The sequence below is a fragment of the Musca domestica genome, unplaced genomic scaffold (assembly GCF_030504385.1).
Source record: "Musca domestica strain aabys unplaced genomic scaffold, Musca_domestica.polishedcontigs.V.1.1 10, whole genome shotgun sequence".
Lineage (NCBI taxonomy): Eukaryota > Metazoa > Arthropoda > Insecta > Diptera > Muscidae > Musca > Musca domestica.
Window position 1 is genome coordinate 17,284,338 of NW_026712115.1, and position 27,500 is coordinate 17,311,837.

The window sequence follows — 27,500 nt, forward strand, 5'->3', positions numbered from 1 at the left end:
TTCCATGCATCGTTGGGAGTTTTTCAAAATTGGAAGTTTAGGGCGCTTACTTTTTTGGCATGTTAGTTCATTTCCTCATAGCCCCTAAATTCTTGCTCGGGCATGCACTTCGGTCATACTTCCTTTATTTTAACTTTTTAATATGAATCGGTCTCATTTCCTAATCCTACTTTTTTATCCGTAATGATGAGGTTATATACTAGGTTATCCTTAAAAACAGGGATCAGGGATTTCACCACATCCCTTCTTCTTTTTTTTAATGACCCTTGGTTTGGTCCTTAATTATTCTTTAAAATGTATATGGTACGGTTTGTCGGATAAACCGCGGCGTTTCATTCCCATTTGCGGAGCCCCTCTGACGTATGGCTTTTATACCCTCCACCATATATAGTATGAATGGTATATTATTGGGTATCGAAATATTCATTTTGATACACCAATGAATATATATTCGTGTGTCCGTCAGTTGTATTCACTCTGGAGCCGAAACGGCATGTTACAGAGCACACACTATACTCGCATTATTTAATGACGAGGTATTTTCTCACTTTGAAGTTCGATTAGGTTCAGCAGGGGCCAGTGTCGTCACCAATAATTTACTTAGTTTTAGAATATTTGAGACCGGATTGCAGAAATAACTCTTTGATAATTATGATGGCAATCCAATAACTGCCATGGACAGCCAACAGTCCCTGAGCGGCCAAAATAATAAAACTTCACCCATTAAAGTGATATTATCATTGCTTAATGATAGAAAGATACATGACTTCTCAGTTAATAAGATATTAACTTTAAAAATTTTATGTGATATGATAACAACAAATAGCAAAGTGATTGCTATTTTGCAGGAAAAAACCAGTAAAGAAAGTCTTAAAGTCGGGCGGGGCCGACTTTATGATACCCTACACCACTTTGCTAATTTAGTAGAGTTCCACATAACAATTGAAAGTTTTTATGAGAGAATGCAATCATACACGCTATGATTATAATTATAATTATAATTTAAAGTTCCAAGGACTAAATTTGCGAAGCATTTGTATCTTTTAAATTCGGAATTGTATTGCCCATTTGGTGCATAATTAATTTGAAATTGGATAAAGATATATATGGGAGCTATATCCAAATCTGAACCGATCTCGATAAAATTTGGCAAATATATTTCTGAACTGTATTTGATATATTTCCCTGAATATCGTTGTTACGGAGTGCATATTACGGTTGTGGGTAACAAATATAACAAATCGGACGAATAATATATATGGAAGCTATAGCTATATCTGAAGCGATCTTCACCAAATTTGACATACTAGCTTCTGGACTCAATTCGATCGTAAATGCCAAATTCCATCCCATTTGGACAAATATTAGACGTTTGGTGCACAATAAAAGGTAAATCGGACGAAGTTATATATGGGAGCTATATCCAAATCTGAACCGATCTCGATAAAATTTAGCAAATGTATTTCTGAGTTGTATTTGATATATTTCCCCAAATATTGTTGTTGCAGAGTGCATATTACGGCGGCGGTGAACAAATATAACAAATCGGATGAACAATATATATGGGAGCTATAGCTATATCTGAACCGATTTCGATCAAATTTGGCATATATATTTTCAGTTTGGTGCACAATAAGATAAAGTGCAAGATAAAAGATATATATGGGAGCTATATCTGAATTTTGACCGATTATCTCCAATTTCAATAGGGTTCGTCCTTGGGCCAAACAAATAATCTGTGCAAAATTTCATCTGGATCGGGCAATAAAGGCGACCTGTACTTTGTTTACAAAAATACATGGACAGACGGACGGACAGACGGACGGACGGACATGCATAAATCGACTCAGAATGTGATTCTATGCAGATCATCAAAAGGAACTATGGGTCTATCACGTTTCCTTCTGCCTGTTACAAACAAATGCACAAAGACATAATACCCTGACCACCTTGTGGTGTAGGGTATAAATACTATAAATACTTCACACGTGATCACAAAAAAAAACAAACCATTTAATGTTGTCATACCCAGACTAGACTATAAAACAAGCACAGAAGTTAAAAATAAGTCAATCTCTATTGGACTAAAGTGCTGTGACGTGAAAGAGTGAAATGTACTTATGAGAAATATGATTATAGAATCTGCATTGTCTACGTTGAAACAGGCGGGTGAAACTACCTGAACTGAAAAAAACTCACCACAGTAAGTGAAAGAGAACAACGTAGAACGTAGAATTCAACACAAACAATAAGAACGAAGCTCCTCTATGCAAGTTTGCTAGTAAACCTGTTGTTGTAAACATCTGGAAACATAACAAATAATCAATGTCCCGTTGCTGGCAATACACTATTCTCTGAAAATTGGTTCTTGCACTACCATAGAACAAGAATTTAATGTAGTAGTTGTAGTACCGAATATGGGCAGATACTGTTATATGGGGGCTATACGAAGACCTGGACCTGCAAGACAATTTTCTGTTTTAGGCTGCAGTATCTATTACGAACTTCAAATAGCCGATTTGAAACAATTCCGGTGAATAATGTTGCTAAAATCATCATAATACCGAATATCGGGAGACCGTTATGTGGAGGCTATACGAAGACTTGGACCTATACAAACAAGTTTCTGTCTTAGGCTGTAGTATCCATTACGAACTACAAATAAGAAATTTGAAATCATTCCTGTGAATAATGTCTTTAAAATCATCAAAAAATATATAGAGAGGTACAGTTATATGGGCCCTATACGAAGACGTAGATCTGCACAGACAATTTTCTGTAATAGGCTGTAGTATCCAGTCTATGCGAAACTTACTTTTTATGTTGATGAAGTTAAGAGAATAATTAGGAAGTTTACATCACTTGCTGTTTAGAGAAAATTGAGGAGCATATATTCTAACTCATTCTAGCAATGTACTTGTGAAGAGGTCAACGTAATCGTCGATGTCTGCAGGTATATCAAATCGTAAATGCGTGTGTTGAAACTTCGAATTGATAGAATGTTTATAAGCATTTTCCAATCGGCACAAAAATATACTTGTAATTACTTGACCGAGAAGGACAACCAGAGCGTCTAATTTGAACGGGAAGATGATCGGATGAAAGACAATTGATGACGTTTGGATTTGATAAAAATATTGGCATGTTTGTTAGAATTAAATCGAAAGATGGTAGTAGGTAGCAGGAATATGAGTACGACTATTCGAAAATGTTATGGAAAAAAGGGTAAAGTGGATTTACATCGTGTGAAATATTACCCCAGACATTTGCACGCAGACAATTACAATTACTAGAATTCAAATCCCCACAGAAAATATATTTATCATCGTTGTTTAAGATTTTAAATAAATCGGATTTAAATAAGCTGCGAAATGTGCTACTATTCATACCACCAGGAAAGTATATGCTTTACAACTTAAGTGATTGCAAATCATTTAGCTTTAATTATATGCGTATGCTTTCAATTGCTTGGGTTGTAATACTTTGGTCAATTTTAAACTCAATATAATTTTTAATGACTTTGGCAACTCCTCCGGGAGTTTATACAACTCTGTCTTTCTTAACATATTTGTAGTTGGGTATTTTAAAACCATAATTTTCATTTACCCAGGTCCCAGATAAAGAACAATCATTAATCATGGTTAGAAACGAATACTTCTATAGTTCCAATATATTTTATTTAAGTTGGAATAATTCATTTTTTACTATTATTGTAAACAAATCTAAAGGCTAGTTCAAAGGCTTTAAAATTTTTAAAGTTGATATTTTATTAACTGAGAAGTCATGTATCTTTCTATCGTTATGCAATGATAATATCACTTTAATGGGTGAAATTTTATTATTTTGGTCGCTTAGGGAGTTGTAACGGTGTCCACCGGTTTCGTCTTAGGTTTTAGGTATTTTAGATAAGACTTCATCATCCAAACAATGGGTCAGATAACGCTTAGGATTCTATTTTTAACTAGTAAGCAACGTCTATAGCTGTTAGTTTGTACATCTGCTAATTGCGAAAGCCTAAGCAAGACTCGCTTTCTTCTATCATATTTTTAAATAGATCATATAACAAACTCCACTACCACTTGTCCACTAAAGCATTGTATTTAAATTTGTTTCAACTCGACGTCCATTTATTCTTTTTTTAGAACATCTATTTTACGTATACTCGTTTGAAATTTACTCTTTTTATCAATTTCTTCGAACTCAATGTCTACCCCTTTCATTCCATGCATCGTTGGGAGTTTTTCAAAATTGGAAGTTTAGGGCGCTTACTTTTTTGGCATGTTAGTTCATTTCCTCATAGCCCCTAAATTCTTGCTCGGGCATGCACTTCGGTCATACTTCCTTTATTTTAACTTTTTAATATGAATCGGTCTCATTTCCTAATCCTACTTTTTTATCCGTAATGATGAGGTTATATACTAGGTTATCCTTAAAAACAGGGATCAGGGATTTCACCACATCCCTTCTTCTTTTTTTTAATGACCCTTGGTTTGGTCCTTAATTATTCTTTAAAATGTATATGGTACGGTTTGTCGGATAAACCGCGGCGTTTCATTCCCATTTGCGGAGCCCCTCTGACGTATGGCTTTTATACCCTCCACCATATATAGTATGAATGGTATATTATTGGGTATCGAAATATTCATTTTGATACACCAATGAATATATATTCGTGTGTCCGTCAGTTGTATTCACTCTGGAGCCGAAACGGCATGTTACAGAGCACACACTATACTAGCATTATTTAATGACGAGGTATTTTCTCACTTTGAAGTTCGATTAGGTTCAGCAGGGGCCAGTGTCGTCACCAATAATTTACTTAGTTTTAGAATATTTGAGACCGGATTGCAGAAATAACTCTTTGATAATTATGATGGCAATCCAATAACTGCCATGGACAGCCAACAGTCCCTGAGCGGCCAAAATAATAAAACTTCACCCATTAAAGTGATATTATCATTGCTTAATGATAGAAAGATACATGACTTCTCAGTTAATAAGATATTAACTTTAAAAATTTTATGTGATATGATAACAACAAATAGCAAAGTGATTGCTATTTTGCAGGAAAAAACCAGTAAAGAAAGTCTTAAAGTCGGGCGGGGCCGACTTTATGATACCCTACACCACTTTGCTAATTTAGTAGAGTTCCACATAACAATTGAAAGTTTTTATGAGAGAATGCAATCATACACGCTATGATTATAATTATAATTATAATTTAAAGTTCCAAGGACTAAATTTGCGAAGCATTTGTATCTTTTAAATTCGGAATTGTATTGCCCATTTGGTGCATAATTAATTTGAAATTGGATAAAGATATATATGGGAGCTATATCCAAATCTGAACCGATCTCGATAAAATTTGGCAAATATATTTCTGAACTGTATTTGATATATTTCCCTGAATATCGTTGTTACGGAGTGCATATTACGGTTGTGGGTAACAAATATAACAAATCGGACGAATAATATATATGGAAGCTATAGCTATATCTGAAGCTATCTTCACCAAATTTGACATACTAGCTTCTGGACTCAATTCGATCGTAAATGCCAAATTCCATCCCATTTGGACAAATATTAGACGTTTGGTGCACAATAAAAGGTAAATCGGACGAAGTTATATATGGGAGCTATATCCAAATCTGAACCGATCTCGATAAAATTTAGCAAATGTATTTCTGAGTTGTATTTGATATATTTCCCCAAATATTGTTGTTGCAGAGTGCATATTACGGCGGCGGTGAACAAATATAACAAATCGGATGAACAATATATATGGGAGCTATAGCTATATCTGAACCGATTTCGATCAAATTTGGCATATATATTTTCAGTTTGGTGCACAATAAGATAAAGTGCAAGATAAAAGATATATATGGGAGCTATATCTGAATTTTGACCGATTATCTCCAATTTCAATAGGGTTCGTCCTTGGGCCAAACAAATAATCTGTGCAAAATTTCATCTGGATCGGGCAATAAAGGCGACCTGTACTTTGTTTACAAAAATACATGGACAGACGGACGGACAGACGGACGGACGGACATGCATAAATCGACTCAGAATGTGATTCTATGCAGATCATCAAAAGGAACTATGGGTCTATCACGTTTCCTTCTGCCTGTTACAAACAAATGCACAAAGACATAATACCCTGACCACCTTGTGGTGTAGGGTATAAATACTATAAATACTTCACACGTGATCACAAAAAAAAAACAAACCATTTAATGTTGTCATACCCAGACTAGACTATAAAACAAGCACAGAAGTTAAAAATAAGTCAATCTCTATTGGACTAAAGTGCTGTGACGTGAAAGAGTGAAATGTACTTATGAGAAATATGATTATAGAATCTGCATTGTCTACGTTGAAACAGGCGGGTGAAACTACCTGAACTGAAAAAAACTCACCACAGTAAGTGAAAGAGAACAACGTAGAACGTAGAATTCAACACAAACAATAAGAACGAAGCTCCTCTATGCAAGTTTGCTAGTAAACCTGTTGTTGTAAACATCTGGAAACATAACAAATAATCAATGTCCCGTTGCTGGCAATACACTATTCTCTGAAAATTGGTTCTTGCACTACCATAGAACAAGAATTTAATGTAGTAGTTGTAGTACCGAATATGGGCAGATACTGTTATATGGGGGCTATACGAAGACCTGGACCTGCAAGACAATTTTCTGTTTTAGGCTGCAGTATCTATTACGAACTTCAAATAGCCGATTTGAAACAATTCCGGTGAATAATGTTGCTAAAATCATCATAATACCGAATATCGGGAGACCGTTATGTGGAGGCTATACGAAGACTTGGACCTATACAAACAAGTTTCTGTCTTAGGCTGTAGTATCCATTACGAACTACAAATAAGAAATTTGAAATCATTCCTGTGAATAATGTCTTTAAAATCATCAAAAAATATATAGAGAGGTACAGTTATATGGGCCCTATACGAAGACGTAGATCTGCACAGACAATTTTCTGTAATAGGCTGTAGTATCCAGTCTATGCGAAACTTACTTTTTATGTTGATGAAGTTAAGAGAATAATTAGGAAGTTTACATCACTTGCTGTTTAGAGAAAATTGAGGAGCATATATTCTAACTCATTCTAGCAATGTACTTGTGAAGAGGTCAACGTAATCGTCGATGTCTGCAGGTATATCAAATCGTAAATGCGTGTGTTGAAACTTCGAATTGATAGAATGTTTATAAGCATTTTCCAATCGGCACAAAAATATACTTGTAATTACTTGACCGAGAAGGACAACCAGAGCGTCTAATTTGAACGGGAAGATGATCGGATGAAAGACAATTGATGACGTTTGGATTTGATAAAAGTATTGGCATGTTTGTTAGAATTAAATCGAAAGATGGTAGTAGGTAGCAGGAATATGAGTACGACTATTCGAAAATGTTATGGAAAAAAGGGTAAAGTGGATTTACATCGTGTGAAATATTACCCCAGACATTTGCACGCAGACAATTACAATTACTAGAATTCAAATCCCCACAGAAAATATATTTATCATCGTTGTTTAAGATTTTAAATAAATCGGATTTAAATAAGCTGCGAAATGTGCTACTATTCATACCACCAGGAAAGTATATGCTTTACAACTTAAGTGATTGCAAATCATTTAGCTTTAATTATATGCGTATGCTTTCAATTGCTTGGGTTGTAATACTTTGGTCAATTTTAAACTCAATATAATTTTTAATGACTTTGGCAACTCCTCCGGGAGTTTATACAACTCTGTCTTTCTTAACATATTTGTAGTTGGGTATTTTAAAACCATAATTTTCATTTACCCAGGTCCCAGATAAAGAACAATCATTAATCATGGTTAGAAACGAATACTTCTATAGTTCCAATATATTTTATTTAAGTTGGAATAATTCATTTTTTACTATTATTGTAAACAAATCTAAAGGCTAGTTCAAAGGCTTTAAAATTTTTAAAGTTGATATTTTATTAACTGAGAAGTCATGTATCTTTCTATCGTTATGCAATGATAATATCACTTTAATGGGTGAAATTTTATTATTTTGGTCGCTTAGGGAGTTGTAACGGTGTCCACCGGTTTCGTCTTAGGTTTTAGGTATTTTAGATAAGACTTCATCATCCAAACAATGGGTCAGATAACGCTTAGGATTCTATTTTTAACTAGTAAGCAACGTCTATAGCTGTTAGTTTGTACATCTGCTAATTGCGAAAGCCTAAGCAAGACTCGCTTTCTTCTATCATATTTTTAAATAGATCATATAACAAACTCCACTACCACTTGTCCACTAAAGCATTGTATTTAAATTTGTTTCAACTCGACGTCCATTTATTCTTTTTTTAGAACATCTATTTTACGTATACTCGTTTGAAATTTACTCTTTTTATCAATTTCTTCGAACTCAATGTCTACCCCTTTCATTCCATGCATCGTTGGGAGTTTTTCAAAATTGGAAGTTTAGGGCGCTTACTTTTTTGGCATGTTAGTTCATTTCCTCATAGCCCCTAAATTCTTGCTCGGGCATGCACTTCGGTCATACTTCCTTTATTTTAACTTTTTAATATGAATCGGTCTCATTTCCTAATCCTACTTTTTTATCCGTAATGATGAGGTTATATACTAGGTTATCCTTAAAAACAGGGATCAGGGATTTCACCACATCCCTTCTTCTTTTTTTTAATGACCCTTGGTTTGGTCCTTAATTATTCTTTAAAATGTATATGGTACGGTTTGTCGGATAAACCGCGGCGTTTCATTCCCATTTGCGGAGCCCCTCTGACGTATGGCTTTTATACCCTCCACCATATATAGTATGAATGGTATATTATTGGGTATCGAAATATTCATTTTGATACACCAATGAATATATATTCGTGTGTCCGTCAGTTGTATTCACTCTGGAGCCGAAACGGCATGTTACAGAGCACACACTATACTCGCATTATTTAATGACGAGGTATTTTCTCACTTTGAAGTTCGATTAGGTTCAGCAGGGGCCAGTGTCGTCACCAATAATTTACTTAGTTTTAGAATATTTGAGACCGGATTGCAGAAATAACTCTTTGATAATTATGATGGCAATCCAATAACTGCCATGGACAGCCAACAGTCCCTGAGCGGCCAAAATAATAAAACTTCACCCATTAAAGTGATATTATCATTGCTTAATGATAGAAAGATACATGACTTCTCAGTTAATAAGATATTAACTTTAAAAATTTTATGTGATATGATAACAACAAATAGCAAAGTGATTGCTATTTTGCAGGAAAAAACCAGTAAAGAAAGTCTTAAAGTCGGGCGGGGCCGACTTTATGATACCCTAAACCACTTTGCTAATTTAGTAGAGTTCCACATAACAATTGAAAGTTTTTATGAGAGAATGCAATCATACACGCTATGATTATAATTATAATTATAATTTAAAGTTCCAAGGACTAAATTTGCGAAGCATTTGTATCTTTTAAATTCGGAATTGTATTGCCCATTTGGTGCATAATTAATTTGAAATTGGATAAAGATATATATGGGAGCTATATCCAAATCTGAACCGATCTCGATAAAATTTGGCAAATATATTTCTGAACTGTATTTGATATATTTCCCTGAATATCGTTGTTACGGAGTGCATATTACGGTTGTGGGTAACAAATATAACAAATCGGACGAATAATATATATGGAAGCTATAGCTATATCTGAAGCGATCTTCACCAAATTTGACATACTAGCTTCTGGACTCAATTCGATCGTAAATGCCAAATTCCATCCCATTTGGACAAATATTAGACGTTTGGTGCACAATAAAAGGTAAATCGGACGAAGTTATATATGGGAGCTATATCCAAATCTGAACCGATCTCGATAAAATTTAGCAAATGTATTTCTGAGTTGTATTTGATATATTTCCCCAAATATTGTTGTTGCAGAGTGCATATTACGGCGGCGGTGAACAAATATAACAAATCGGATGAACAATATATATGGGAGCTATAGCTATATCTGAACCGATTTCGATCAAATTTGGCATATATATTTTCAGTTTGGTGCACAATAAGATAAAGTGCAAGATAAAAGATATATATGGGAGCTATATCTGAATTTTGACCGATTATCTCCAATTTCAATAGGGTTCGTCCTTGGGCCAAACAAATAATCTGTGCAAAATTTCATCTGGATCGGGCAATAAAGGCGACCTGTACTTTGTTTACAAAAATACATGGACAGACGGACGGACAGACGGACGGACGGACATGCATAAATCGACTCAGAATGTGATTCTATGCAGATCATCAAAAGGAACTATGGGTCTATCACGTTTCCTTCTGCCTGTTACAAACAAATGCACAAAGACATAATACCCTGACCACCTTGTGGTGTAGGGTATAAATACTATAAATACTTCACACGTGATCACAAAAAAAAAACAAACCATTTAATGTTGTCATACCCAGACTAGACTATAAAACAAGCACAGAAGTTAAAAATAAGTCAATCTCTATTGGACTAAAGTGCTGTGACGTGAAAGAGTGAAATGTACTTATGAGAAATATGATTATAGAATCTGCATTGTCTACGTTGAAACAGGCGGGTGAAACTACCTGAACTGAAAAAAACTCACCACAGTAAGTGAAAGAGAACAACGTAGAACGTAGAATTCAACACAAACAATAAGAACGAAGCTCCTCTATGCAAGTTTGCTAGTAAACCTGTTGTTGTAAACATCTGGAAACATAACAAATAATCAATGTCCCGTTGCTGGCAATACACTATTCTCTGAAAATTGGTTCTTGCACTACCATAGAACAAGAATTTAATGTAGTAGTTGAACTAGCCTTTAGATGTGTTTACAATAATAGTAAGAAATGAATTATTCCAACTTAAATATAATATTTTGGAGCTATAGAAGTATTCGTTTTTAACCATGATTAATGATTGTTCTTTATCTGAGACTTGGTTAAATGAAAATGGTGGTTTTAAAATACCCAGCTAAAAATATGTTACTCTACCAACTTTTGATTTAAATTTCACAAACATTAAACTACTTTTATCAAATCCTAACGTCATCAGTTGTCTTTCATCCGATCATCTTCCCGTTCAAATTACACTCTCTGGTTGTCCTTCTCGGTCAAGTAATTACATTTTTTTGTGCCGATTGGAAAATGCATATAAGCATTCTATATATAAGCATTATTCACCGGAATGGTTTCAAATTTCGTATTTGAAGTTCGTAATGAATACTACAGGCTAAGACAGAAAATTGCTTGTGTAGGTCCATGTCTTCGTATAGCCCCCATATAACAGTATCTGCCCATATTCGGTATTTTGATGATTTCAGCGACATTATTCACCGGAATGTTTTCAAATTTCGTATTTGAAATTCGTAATAAATACTGCAGCCTAAGACAGAAATTTGTCTGTGCAGGTCCACGTCTTCGCAAAGGCCCCATATAACGGTACATTCCGATATTCGGTATTATGATGATCTGATCGACACTATTCACCGCAATTGTTTCATATTTCGTATTTGAAGTTCGTAATGGATACTACAGCCTACTACAGAAAATTGTCTGTGATAGTCCACGTTTTGGTATATCCCCCATATAATTGTTCCTCCCGATATTCGGTATTATTTGATTTTTGAAGTTCGTAATGGATACTACAGCCTATTACAGAAAATTGTCTGTAATGGTAAATGTTTTGGTATATCCCCCATATAATAGTACCTCTCTATATTCGGTATTTTGATGATTTTAATAACATTAGTCATCGGAATGGTAACAAATTTTTTATTTGAAGTTCGTAACAGATCGTCTTCGTATAGCCTTCATATACTCCTCCGAATATATACCTCCCGATATTCGGTATTATGATGATTTTAGCGACATTAATCATCGGAATTGTTTCAAATCGGCTATTTGAAGTTCGTAATAGATACTGCAGCCTAAGACAGAAAATTGTCTGTGCAGGTCCAGGTATTCATATAGCACCCATGTAACAGTATCTGTCCTTAGTCGGTACTTTAATGATATTAGCTACATTATTCACCGCAATTGTTTCATATTTCGTATTTGGATACTACAGCCTAAGACAGAAAATTGTGTCCGCAGGTCCACGTCTTCTTATAGCCTCCATTTAACCGTACCTCCCGATATTCGGTATTATGATTATTTTAGCGACATTTTTCACAAGAATTTTTCAAATCTGCTATTTAGAGTTCGTATCAGATACTACAGCCTGAGACAGAAAATTGTGTCCGCAGGTCCACGTCTTCTTATAGCCTTCATGTAGGTTCCTCCCGATTTCGGTATTATGATTATTTTAGCGACATTTTTCACCGGAATTGTTTCAAATTTCGCATTTAAAGCTCGTAATGAATATTACAGCCTGTTACGGAAAATTGTCTGTGATGGTTCACGTTTTGGTATATCCCCCATATAATAGTACCACTCTATATTCGGTATTTTGATGATTTGAGCGACATTATTCACCGGAATTGTTTTAAATCTTCTTTTTGAAATCCTAAGACCGAAAATTGTCTGAGCAAGTCCACGTCTTCGTATAGCCCCCATATAACAGTATATGCTCATATTCGGTACTTTGATGATTTTAGCGAAATAATTCACCGGAATGGTTTCAAATTTCGTATTTGAAGTTCGTAATAGATACTACAGCCTAAGACAGAAATTGTCTGTACACGTCCACGTCTTCGTCGTAACGGTACCTCCCAATATTCGGTATTATGAAGATTTTAGCAACATTATGCCCCGGAAGTGTTTCAAATCGGCTATTTGAAGTTCGTAATAGATAATACAGCCTAAGACAGAAAATTGTCTGTGCCATATTCAGTACTTTAATGATTTTAGCGACATTATTCACCAGAATGGTTTCAGATGTAATATTTGAAGATTGCAATAGGTAGTACAGCCTTAGACAGAAAATTGTCTGTGCAGGTCCACGTCTTCGCATAGCCCCCATATAACGGTACCTCCCGTTATTCGGTATTTTGATGATTCTATCGACATTATTAACGAAATTGTTTCAAATCTGTTTTTTGAAGTTCATAATAGATACTACAGCCTAAGACACAAAATTGTCTGAGCAGGTCCACGTCTTCGTATAGCCCCATATAGAGGTACCTCCCGATATTCGGTATTTTGATGATTTGAGCGACATTATTCACCGGAATTGTTTTAAATCTTCTTTTTGAAATTCTAAGACCAAGAATTGTCTGAGCAAGTCCATGGCTTCGTATAGCCCACATACAACAGTACCTGCCCATATTCGGTACTTTGATGATTTTAGCGATATTATTCACCGAGATTGTTTCAAATCTGCAATTTAAAGTCCCTAATAGATACTAAAGCCTAAGACAGATAATTATCAGTGCATGTCCACGTCTTCGTATAGCCCCCATATAACGGTACCTCCCGATAGTCGGTATTATGACGATTTTAGCAACATTATTCTCCGGAATTGTTTCAAATCGGTTATTTGAAGTTCGTTATAGATACTACAGCCTAAGACAGAAAATTGTCTGTGCAGGTCCACGTCTTCGTATAGCCCCGATATATCAGTATCTGCTCATATTTGGTACATTGATGATTTTAGCGACATTATTCACCGGAATGGTTTCAAATTTCGTGTTTGAAATTCGTAATGAATACTACAGCCTAAGACAGAAATTGTCTGTACAGGTCCACGTCTATGTATAGCCTCCATATAACGGTACCTCCCGATATTCGGTATTATGATGAATTTAGCAACAATATTCACCGGGATTGTTTCAAATCGGCTATTTGAAGTTCGTAATAGATACTACAGCGTAAGACAGAAATTTGTCTGTGCAGGTCCAGGTGTTCATATAGCCCCCATGTAACAGTATCTGTCCTTAGTCTGTACTTTAATGATATTAGCTACATTATTCACCGCAACTGTTTCATATTTCGTATTTGAAGTTCGTAATGGATACTACAGCCTAAGACAGAAAATTGTGTCCGCAGGTCCACGTCTTCTTATAGCCTCCATTCAACGGTACCTCCCGATATTCGGTATTATGATTATTTTAGCGACATTTTCCAACGGAATGGTTTCAAATTTCGCATTTAAAGATCGTAATGAATATTACAGCCTATTACGGAAAATTGTCTGTGATGATTCACGTTTTTGTATATCCCCCATATAATAGTACCTCTCTGTATTCGGTTTTTTGATGATTTTAACGACATTATTCATCGGAATGGTATCATTTCGTATCTGAAGTTCGTAACAGATCGTCTTCGTATAGTCCTATATAACGGTACCTCCCGATATCCGGTATTTTGATGACTTTATCGACATTATTCACCGGCACTGTCTGAAATCTGCTATTTGAAGTTCGTAACAGATACTGCAGCTTATTACAGAAAATTGTCTGTGATGGTAAATGTTTTGGTATATCCCCATTTAATAGTGCCTCCCTATATTCGGTATTTTGATGATTTAAGCGACATTATTCACCGAAATTGTTTTAAATCTGCTATTTGAAGAAAAATTTGATCGTCAAATCTGCTATTTGAAGTTCGTAATGGATACTACAACCTAAGACAGAAAATTGTATGTGCAAGTCCACGTCTTCGTACAGCCCCCATATAACAGTATCTGCCTATATTTGGTACTTTGATGATTTGAGCGACATTATTCACCGGAATAGTTTTAAATCTGCTATTTGAAGCAAAATTTGATCGTCTTCGTAAAGCCTCTATATAACGGTATCTCCCGATGTTTGGTATTTTTATGATCTTGGCGGCATTATTCAACGGAATGGTTTCAAATATGGTATATGAAGTTCGTAATGGATACTACAGCCTAAGACAGAAAATTGTCTGTGCAAGTCCACGTCTTCCTATAGCCCACATACAACAGAACATGCCCGTATTCATTGCTTTGATGATTTTAGCGACATTATTCACCAGAATGGTTTCAAATGTAATATTTGAAGATTGTAATAGATAATACAGCCTAAGACAGAAAATTGAGTGTTCAGGTCCACGTCTCCGCATAGCCCCCATATAATGGTACCTCCCGATATTCGGTATTTTGATGATTTTATCGACATTATTCACCAGAATTTTTCAAATCTTTTATTTGGAGTTCGTAACAGATACTACAGCTTAAGACAGAAAATTGTCTGTGCCATATTCAGTACTTTAATGATTTTAGCGACATTATTCACCAGAATGGTTTCAAATGTAATATTTGAAGATCGCAATAGGTAATACTGCCTAAGACAGAAAATTGTCTGTGCAGGTCCACGTCTTCGCATAGCCCCCATATAACGGTACCTCCCGTTATTCGGTATTTTGATGATTCTATCAACATTATTAACGAAATTGTTTCAAATCTGTTTTTTGAAGTTCGTAATAGATACTACAGCCTAAGACAAAAAATTGTCTGAGCAGGTCCACGTCTTCGTATAGCCCCATATAGAGGTACCTCCCGATATTCGGTATTTTGATGATTTGAGCGACATTATACACCGGAATTGTTTTAAATCTTCTTTTTGAAATTCTAAGACCGAAAATTGTCTGAGCAAGTCCACGGCTTCGTATAGCCCACATACAACAGTACCTGCCCATATTCGGTACTTTGATGATTTTAGCGATATTATTCACCGAGATTGTTTCAAATCTGCAATTTAAAGTCCCTAATAGATACTAAAGCCTAAGACAGATAATTATCAGTGCATGCCCACGTCTTCGTATAGCCCCCATATAACGGTACCTACCGGTAGTCGGTATTATGTTGATTTTAGCAACATTATTTTTCGGAATTGTTTCAAATCGGTTATTTGAAGTTCGTAATAGATACTACAGCCAAAGACAGAAAATTGTCTGTTCAGGTCCACGTCTTCGTATAGCCCTGATATATCAGAATTTGCCCATATTTGGTACTTTGACGATTTAGCGACATTATTCACCAGAATGGTTTCAAATTTCGTTTTTGAATTTCGTAATGAATACTACAGCCTAAGACAGAAATTGTCTGTACAGGTCCACGTCTATGTATAGCCTCCATATAACGGTACCTCCCGATATTCGGTATTATAATGATTTTAGCAACAATATTCACCGGAATTGTTTCAAATCGGTTATTTGAAGTTCGTAATAGATACTACAGCTTAAGACAGAAAATTGTCTGTGATGGTTCACGATTTGGTATAGCGCCCGTTTAACGGTACCTCCCCATATTCGGTATTATAACGATATTAGCAACAATATTCACCGGAATTGTTTCAAATCGGTTATTTGAAGTTCGTTATAGATACTACAGCCTATTACGGAAAATTGTCTGTGATGGTTCACGTTTTGGTATAGCTCCCATATAACGGCACCTCCCGTTATTCGGTTTTTTGATTATTGTAGCGACATTATTCACCGAAATTGAATTAAATCTGCTATTTGGAGCAAAATTTTATGGTCTTCGTATAGCCTCTATATAATGGTATCTCCCGATGTTCGGTATTTTTATGATCTTGGCGACATTATTCATCGGAATGGTTTCAAATATGGTATATGAAGTTCGTAATGGATACTACAGCCTAAGACAGAAAATTGTCTGTGTAGGTTTAGGTCTTCATATAGCCTCCATATAACAGTATCTGTCTATATTCGGTACATTGATGATTTTAGCGACATTATTCATCAGAATGGTTTCAAATGTAATATTTGAAGTTTGTAATAGGTAATACAGCCTAAGACAGAACATTGAATGTTAAGGTCCACGTCTTCGCATAGCCCCCATATAACGGTACCACCCGATATTCGGTATTTTGATGATTTTATCGACATTATTAACCGGAATTGTTTCATAGCTGCTATTTAAAGTACGTAACAGATGTTACAGCCTAAGCCAGAAAATTGTCTCTGCAGGTCGTATAGCCCCCATATACCCGATATTCGGTATTTTGATGATTTTATCGACATTATTAACCGGAATTTTTTTATAGCTGCTATTTGAAGTTCGTAACAGATACTACAGCCTAGGACAGAAAATTGTCTGTGATGGTCACCTTTTGGTATATCCCCCCTATAATAGTGCCTCCCTATATTCGGTATTTTGATGGTTTGAGCGACATTATTCACCGGAATTGTTTCAAATCGGCTATTTGAAGTTCCTAATAGATACTACAACCTAAGACAGAAAATTGTATGTGCAGGTCCACGTCTTCGTATAGCCCCCATATAACAGTATCTGCCCATATTTGGTACTTTGATGATTTTAGCGACATTATTCACTCGAATGGATTCAAATTTCGTATTTGAAGTTCGTAATGGATACTACAGCCTAAGACAGAAAATTGTCTGTACAGGTTCACGTCTTTGTATAGCCTCCATATAATGGTACCTCCAGATATTCAGTTTTTTGATTATTGTAGTGACATTATTCACCGAAATTGATTTAAATCTGCTATTTGGAGCAACATTTTATCGTCTTCGTATAGCCTCTATATAATGGTATCTCCCGATGTTCGGTATTTTTATGATCTTTGCGACATTATTCACCGGAATGGTTTCAAATATGGTATACGAAGTTCGTAATGGATACTACAGCCTAAGACAGAAAATTGTGCAGGCATAGGTCTTCGTATAGCCCCCATATAACAGTATCTGTCTATATTCGGTACATTGATTATTTTAGCGACATTATTCACCAGAATGGTTTCAAATGTAATATTTGAAGTTTGTAATAGATAATACAGCCTAAGACAGAAAATTGAATATTCACGTCCACGTCTTCGCATAGCCCCCATATAACGGTACCTCCCGATATTCGGTATTTTGATGATTTTATCGACATTATTCACCGAAATTGTTTCAAATCTGCCTTTGAAGTTCGTAATAGATACTACAGCCTAATACAGGAAATTGTCTGTGAAGGTCGACGTCTTCGTATATCCCCCATGTAACAGTATCTGTTCATATTTGGCACTTTGATTATTTTAGCGACATTATACACCGGAATGGTTTCAAATTTCTATTTGAAGTTCGTAATGGATACTAAAGCCTAAGACAGAAATTGTCGGTACAGGTCCACGTGTTTGTATAGCCTCCATATGGCGGTACCTCCCGATATTCGGTATTATGATGCTTTAATCAACAATATTCACCGTAATTGTTTCACATCGGCTATTTGAAGTTCGTATATATACTACAGCCTATGACAGAAAATTGCTTGTGATGGTTCACGTTTTGATATATCCCCAATAATATAGTTTCTCTCTATATTGGGGTTTTTGATGATTTTTCCACCGGAATTGTTTCAAATTTATTATTTGAAGTTCGTAATGGATAGTACAGACTAAGACAGAAATTTGACTGTGATGGTTCATGTTTTGGTATAGCTACCATATAATGGTACCTTACGATATTCGTTATAAGATGATTTTAGCGGCATTATTCACCAAAATTGTTTCAAATTTGGTATTTGAAGTTAGTAATGGATATTACAGCCTATTACGGAAAATTGTCTGTGATGGTTCACGTTTTGGTATAGCTCCCATATAACGACACCTCCCGTTATTCGGTTTTTTGATTATTGTAGCGACATTATTCACCGAAATTGATTTAAATCTGCTATTTGGAGCAAAATTTTATGGTCTTCGTATAGCCTCTATATAATGGTATCTCCCGATGTTCGGTATTTTTATGATCTTGGCGACATTATTCACCGGAATGGTTTCAAATATGGTATATGAAGTTCGTAATGGATACTACAGCCTAAGACAGAAACTTGTCTGTGTAGGTTTAGGTCTTCATATAGCCTCCATATAACAGTATCTGTCTATATTCGGTACATTGATGATTTTAGTGACATTATTCATCAGAATGGTTTCAAATGTAATATTTGAAGTTTGTAATAGATAATACAGCCTAAGACAGAACATTGAATGTTAAGGTCCACGTCTTCGCATAGCCCCCATATAACGGTACCACCCGATATTCGGTATTTTGATGATTTTATCGACAGTATTAACCGGAATTGTTTCATAGCTGCTATTTAAAGTACGTAACAGATGTTACAGCCTAAGCCAGAAAATTGTCTCTGCAGGTCGTATAGCCCCCATATACCCGATATTCGGTATTTTGATGATTTTATCGACATTATTAACCGGAATTTTTTTATAGCTGCTATTTGAAGTTCGTAACAGATACTACAGCCTAGGACAGAAAATTGTCTGTGATGGTCACCTTTTGGTATATCCCCCCTATAATAGTGCCTCCCTATATTCGGTATTTTGATGGTTTGAGCGACATTATTCACCGGAATTGTTTCAAATCGGCTATTTGAAGTTCCTAATAGATACTACAACCTAAGACAGAAAATTGTATGTGCAGGTCCACGTCTTCGTATAGCCCCCATATAACAGTATCTGCCCATATTTGGTACTTTGATGATTTTAGCGACATTATTCACTCGAATGGATTCAAATTTCGTATTTGAAGTTCGTAATGGATACTACAGCCTAAGACAGAAAATTGTCTGTACAGGTTCACGTCTTTGTATAGCCTCCATATAATGGTACCTCCAGATATTCAGTTTTTTGATTATTGTAGTGACATTATTCACCGAAATTGATTTAAATCTGCTATTTGGAGCAACATTTTATCGTCTTCGTATAGCCTCTATATAATGGTATCTCCCGATGTTCGGTATTTTTATGATCTTTGCGACATTATTCACCGGAATGGTTTCAAATATGGTATACGAAGTTCGTAATGGATACTACAGCCTAAGACAGAAAATTGTGCAGGCATAGGTCTTCGTATAGCCCCCATATAACAGTATCTGTCTATATTCGGTACATTGATTATTTTAGCGACATTATTCACCTGAATGGTTTCAAATGTAATATTTGAAGTTTGTAATAGATAATACAGCCTAAGACAGAAAATTGAATATTCACGTCCACGTCTTCGCATAGCCCCCATATAACGGTACCTCCCGATATTCGGTATTTTGATGATTTTATCGACATTATTCACCGAAATTGTTTCAAATCTGCCTTTGAAGTTCGTAATAGATACTACAGCCTAATACAGGAAATTGTCTGTGAAGGTCAACGTCTTCGTATATCCCCCATGTAACAGTATCTGTTCATATTTGGCACTTTGATTATTTTAGCGACATTATACACCGGAATGGTTTCAAATTTCTATTTGAAGTTCGTAATGGATACTAAAGCCTAAGACAGAAATTGTCGGTACAGGTCCACGTCTTTGTATAGCCTCCATATGGCGGTACCTCCCGATATTCGGTATTATGATGCTTTAATCAACAATATTCACCCTAATTGTTTCACATCGGCTATTTGAAGTTCGTATATATACTACAGCCTATGACAGAAAATTGCTTGTGATGGTTCACGTTTTGATATATCCCCAATAATATAGTTTCTCTCTATATTGGGGTTTTTGATGATTTTTCCACCGGAATTGTTTCAAATTTATTATTTGAAGCTCGTAATGGATAGTACAGACTAAGACAGAAATTTGACTGTGATGGTTCATGTTTTGGTATAGCTACCATATAATGGTACCTTACGATATTCGTTATAAGATGATTTTAGCGGCATTATTCACCAAAATTGTTTCAAATTTGGTATTTGAAGTTAGTAATGGATATTACAGCCTATTACGGAAAATTGTCTGTGATGGTTCACGTTTTGGTATAGCTCCCATATAACGACACCTCCCGTTATTCGGTTTTTTGATTATTGTAGCGACATTATTCACCGAAATTGATTTAAATCTGCTATTTGGAGCAAAATTTTATGGTCTTCGTATAGCCTCTATATAATGGTATCTCCCGATGTTCGGTATTTTTATGATCTTGGCGACATTATTCACCGGAATGGTTTCAAATATGGTATATGAAGTTCGTAATGGATACTACAGCCTAAGACAGAAACTTGTCTGTGTAGGTTTAGGTCTTCATATAGCCTCCATATAACAGTATCTGTCTATATTCGGTACATTGATGATTTTAGTGACATTATTCATCAGAATGGTTTCAAATGTAATATTTGAAGTTTGTAATAGATAATACAGCCTAAGACAGAACATTGAATGTTAAGGTCCACGTCTTCGCATAGCCCCCATATAACGGTACCACCCGATATTCGGTATTTTGATGATTTTATCGACATTATTACCCGGAATTGTTTCATAGCTGCTATTTAAAGTACGTAACAGATGTTACAGCCTAAGCCAGAAAATTGTCTCTGCAGGTCGTATAGCCCCCATATACCCAATATTCGGTATTTTGATGATTTTATCGACATTATTAACCGGAATTTTTTTATAGCTGCTATTTGAAGTTCGTAACAGATACTACAGCCTAGGACAGAAAATTGTCTGTGATGGTCACCTTTTGGTATATCCCCCCTATAATAGTGCCTCCCTATATTCGGTATTTTGATGGTTTGAGCGACATTATTCACCGGAATTGTTTCAAATCGGCTATTTGAAGTTCCTAATAGATACTACAACCTAAGACAGAAAATTGTATGTGCAGGTCCACGTCTTCGTATAGCCCCCATATAACAGTATCTGCCCATATTTGGTACTTTGATGATTTTAGCGACATTATTCACTCGAATGGATTCAAATTTCATATTTGAAGTTCGTAATGGATACTACAGCCTAAGACAGAAAATTGTCTGTACAGGTCCACGTCTTTGTATAGCCTCCATATAATGGTACCTCCAGATATTCAGTTTTTTGATTATTGTAGTGACATTATTCACCGAAATTGATTTAAATCTGCTATTTGGAGCAAAATTTTATCGTCTTCGTATAGCCTCTATATAATGGTATCTCCCGATGTTCGGTATTTTTATGATCTTTGCGACATTATTCACCGGAATGGTTTCAAATATGGTATATGAAGTTCGTAATGGATACTACAGCCTAAGACAGAAAATTGTGCAGGTTTAGGTCTTCGTATAGCCCCCATATAACAGTATCTGTCTATATTCGGTACATTGATGATCTTAGCGACATTATTCACCACAATGGTTTTAAATGTAATATTTGAAGATTGTAATAGATAATACAGCTTAAGACAGAAAATTGTCAGTGCAGGTCCACGTCTTCGGATAGCCCCCGTATAACGGTACCACCCGATATTCGGCATTTTGATGATTTTATCGACATTATTAACCGGAATTGGTTCATAGCTGCTATTTGAAGTTCGTAACAGATACTACAGCCTAAGCCAGAAAATTGTCTCTGCAGGTCCACGTCTTCGTATGGCCCCCATACAATGGTACCTCCCGATATTCGGTATTATAATGAATTTAGCGATATTATTAACCGGAATTGTTTCAAATGTGGTATTTAAAGTTCGTAATAGATAATACAGCTTAAGACAGAAAATTGTCTGCGATGATCCACGTCTTCGCATAGCCCCCATATAACAGTACCTGCCCATATTCGGTGCCTTGATGATTTTAGCGACATTATTCACCGGAATTGTTTCAAATCTGCTATTTGAAGTTCGTAACGGATAGTACAGCCTAAGACAGAAAATTGTCTATGATGGTTCACGTTTTGGTATAGCTCCCATATAACGGTACCTTACGATATTCGGTATTAAGATGATTTTAGCGTCATTATTCACCGAAGTTGTTTCAAATTTGGTATTTGAATTTAGTAATGGATATTACAGCCTATTACAGAAAATTGTCTGTTATGGTTCACGTTTTGGTATAGCCTTCATATAGCAGTATCTGTCCATATTCGGTATTATGATGATTTTAGCAATATTATTCACTGGACCTGGAACTGGAATGGTTTCAAATATAATATTTGAAGTTCGTAATAGATAATACAGCTTAAGACAGAAAATTGTCTGCGATGATCCACGTCTTCGCATAGCCCCCGTATAACAGTACCTGCCCATATTCGGTGCCTTGATGATTTTAGCGACATTATTCACCGGAATTGTTTCAAATCTGCTATTTGAAGTTCGTAACGGATACTACAGCCTAGGACAGAAAATTGTCTGTGTAGGTCCACGTCTTCGTATAGCCCCCATATAACAGTATCTGTCCATATTCGGTACTTTCATGTTTTTAGCGACATTATTTACCAGAATGGTTTCAAACGTAATATTTAAAGTTCGTAATAGATAATACAAGCTAACACAGAAATTGTCTGTGCAGGTCCACGTCTTTGTATAGCCTCCAAATAACGGTACCTCCGGATATTCGGTATTATGATGATTTTAGCAACATTATTCTCCGGAATTGTTTCAAATCGGCTATTGTAGTTCGTAATAGATACTACAGCCTAAGACAGAAAAAAGTCTGTTCCATATTCAGTACTTTGATGATTTTATAGATATTATTCACCAGAATGGTTTCAAATGTAATATTTGAAGTTCGTAATAAATACTACAGAATATGACAGAAAATTGCTTGTGATGTTTCACGTTTTGATATATCCCCAATAATATAGTTCCTCTATATATTTGTTTTTTTGATGATTTGAGCGACACTATTCACCGGAAGTGTTTCAAAACGGTATGTGAAGTTCGTAATGGATAGTACAGCCTAAGACAGAAAATTGTCTGTGATGGTTTACGTTTTGGTATAGCTCCCATATAACGGTACCTTACGATATTCGGTATTAAGATGATTTTAGCAGTATTATTCACTGGACCTGGAACTGGAATGGTTTCAAATATAATATTTGAAGTTCGTAATAGATAATACAGCTTAAGACAGAATATTGTCTGCGATGATCCACGTCTTCGCATAGCCCCCATATAACAGTACCTGCCCATATTCGGTGCCTTGATGATTTTAGCGACATTATTCACCGGAATTGTTTCAAATCTGCTATTTGAAGTTCGTAATGGATACTACAGCCTTGATGATTTTAGCGACATTATTCACCGGGATTTTTTCAAATCTTCTTTTTGAAATTCGTAACAGAAACTACAGCCTAGCACAGAAATTTTTCTGTGCAGGTCCACGTCTTCGTATAGCCCCCATATAACTGTAACTGCCCATATTCGGTGACTTGATGATTTTAGCGACATTATTCACCGGAATTGTTTAAAATTTGACATTTAAAGTTCGTAATAGATAACACAGCCTAACACAGAAAATTGTCTGTGCAGGTCCACGTCTTCGTATAGCCTCCATATAACGGTACCTCCCGATATTCGGTATTATGATGATTTTAGCAGCATTATTCTCCGGAATTGTTTCAAATCGGCTATATGAAGTTCGTAGCATATACTACAGACTAAAGCAGAAAATAGTCTGTGCCACAATTAGTACCTTGATGATATTTGCGACATCATTCACCAGAATGGTTTCAAATGTAATATTTGAAGTTCGTAATAGATAATACAGCCTAAGACAGAAAATTGTCTGTGCAGGTCCACGTCTTCGCATAGCCCCATATAACGGTACCTCCCGTTATTCGGTATTTCGATGATTCAATAGACATTATTTACGAAATTGTTTCAAATCTGGTATTTGAAGTTCGTAATAGATCCTACAGCCTAAGACAAAAAATTGTCTGAGCAGGCCCAAATCTTGTATTTGAAATTCGTAACAGATACTACAGGCTAAGACAGAAAATTGTCTCTGCAGGTCCACGTCTTCGTATAGCCTCCATATAACAATATGTGTCCATATTCGGTATTATGAGGATTTTTAGCAACATTATTCACCGGAACCGGAACTGAAATGGTTTCAAATGTAATATTTGAAGTTTGTAATAGATAATACAGCCTAAGACAGAAAATTGTCTGTGATGGTTCACGTCTTCGCATAGCCCCCATATAACGGTACTTGCTAAAATTCCGTATTTCTGTAATTTGATTATTTTTGCGACATTATTTACAGGAATGGTTTCAAATCTGGTATTTGAAGTATGTAATGGATACTACAGCCTATTACGGAAAATTGTCTGTGATGGTTCACGTTTGGTATATCCCCCATATAATAGTACCTCCCTATATTCGGTATTTTGATGATTTGAGCGACATTATTTACCGGAATTGTTTCAAATCTGCTATTTGAAGTTTGTAACGGATACTACAGCCTATGACAGAAAATTGTGTTAGAAGCAAATTTGATTGTCTTCGTATAGTCTCTAACAGTATCTCCCGATATTCAATATTTTGATGATTTTATCGAAATTATTCACCGGAATGGTCTTATTTGAAGTTTGTTATTTGAAGTTCGTAATAGATACTACAGCCTAAGACAGAAAATTGTCTTTGCAGGTCCACGTCTTCGTATAGTCCCTATATCCCGATGTTCGGTATTTTAAAGATTTTAGCAACATTATTCGCCATAATTGTTTCACATTTGGTGCCTGAAGTTCGTAATAGATACTACAGCCTATTACAGAAAACTGTCTGTGCAGGTTCACGTCTTCGCATAGCCCCCATAAAACGTAATCTCTAGATATTCGTTATTTTGAAAACAGAAAATTGTATTAGAAACAAATTTGATTGTCTTCGTATAGCCTCTAACAGTATCTCCCGATGTTCAATATTTTGATGATTTTACCGAAATTATTCACCAGGATGGTTTCAAGTTTTTTATTTGAAGTTCGTAACGGATACTACAGCCTAAGACAGAAAATTATCTGTGCAGGTCCACGTCTTCGCATAGCCCCCATATAACGGTACTTGCTTAAATTCGGTATTTTGATGATTTTACCGACATTATTCACCGAAATTTTTTCAAATCTGCCATTTGAAATTCGTAACAGATACTACAGCCTAATTAAGAAAATTGTCTGTGCAGGTCCACCTTTTCGCATAGCCCCCATATAACGGTACCTTCCGATACTCGGTATTTTGAAGATTTTATCGACATTGTTCACCGGAATTGTTTCAACTCTGCTATTTGAAGTTCGTAACAGAAACTACAGCCTAAGAGAGAAAATAGTCTGTACATGTCCACGAGTTCGCATAGCTCCCATATACCGGTACCTCCCGATATTCGGTATTATGATGATTTTAGCAACATGATTCACCGGAATAGTTTAAAATCGGCTTTTTGAAGTTCGTAATAGATACTACAGCCTATTACAGAAAATTGTGCAGGTCCACGTCTTGGCATAGCCCCCATATAACGGTACCTCCAGATACTCGTTATTTTGATGATATTAGCGACATTATTCGCAGGAATGGTTTCAAATCTGGTATTTGAAGTTCGTAGCAGATACTACAGTCTAAGACAGAAAATTGTCTGTGTATGTCCATGTTTTGGTACATCCCCCATATAATAGTACCCCTCTATATTCGGTATTGTGATGATTTTAGCGACATTATTCACCAGAATTGATTTAAATTTGGTATTTAAAGTATATGATGGATACTACAGCCTAAGACAGAAAATTGTTAGTGCAGGTCCACGTCTTCGCATAGCCCCCATATAAAAGTACCTCCCGATATTCGGTATTATGATTATTTTAACGACTTTTTTCACCGGAATTGTTTCAAATTTCGAAGTTGAAGTTCGTAATGTATATTACAGTTTAATACGGAAAATTGTCTGTGATGGTTCACGTTTTGGTATAGTTCCCATATAACGGTATCTTACGATATTCGGTATTAAGAAGATTTTACCGGCATTATTCACCGAAATTGGTTCAAATTTGTTATTTGAAGTTCGTAATGGATATTACAGCCTATTACGGAAAATTGTTGTTGAATATTTTATTCGTGCTGCTACCGATGTTCCAATTAAATGACTGTTGTGTTCTGTTCGAGTTCTTTATTCTGAGTTATCAATTTACAACTTAGACGCTAATAAGGAAAAACTTAATGCTTATATTTATATGTTGGTACTTGTGTGTGCGAACTAATCGCAGTTGGTAAAAAACGTATGTTGTGTGTTTGAAAAGTAATAGGGGTCTCTAAATCCAATACTTACAATACTCCTCCTCAACACGCACACATAAAACAAAATTATACAATTCTTTATTTAGCTTACATTCTACTTATTGTAAACACATTACAAAATACTTATAGAATTCATGTCTTATTCTACTGTAAGCCTAAATAAGTAACACATTTCACATGATTAACTTTAGATAAATTTTTGGTAAGAATATCTGCTACATTTTCATTACTTGGACAATATTTCAAATCTATTAAGCCTTTTTCAAACACGTCTCTTATATGATGATAACGAATATCAATGTGTTTCGTCCTGTTATGATACACTGGGTTTTTCACTAAATGTATTGCTCCTAAATTGTCTCCATTTATTTCTATTTTGTCTGGACAATATAACCCAATCTCATGAAGCAATCTTCTTAAGTACACAGCTTCTTTACACGCAGAAGATAAAGCCATATATTCAGCTTCTGTACTACTCATAAGCGTATACCCTGTATATGGCCTTCGGTTACTAGAATCTCCTCCCCAATCAGCATCAACAAAACATTTCAACGGTTCTTCAG

General features: G+C 35.5%; 1 protein-coding gene across 2 annotated transcripts in view; it reads right to left on the bottom strand.

Moving 5' to 3' along the window:
- The window catches only part of LOC109612410 (potassium voltage-gated channel subfamily H member 8), a 1,874,382-nt gene that overhangs the window by 1,523,145 nt on the left and 323,737 nt on the right, over nucleotides 1-27,500 (bottom strand). The window lies entirely within an intron of this gene.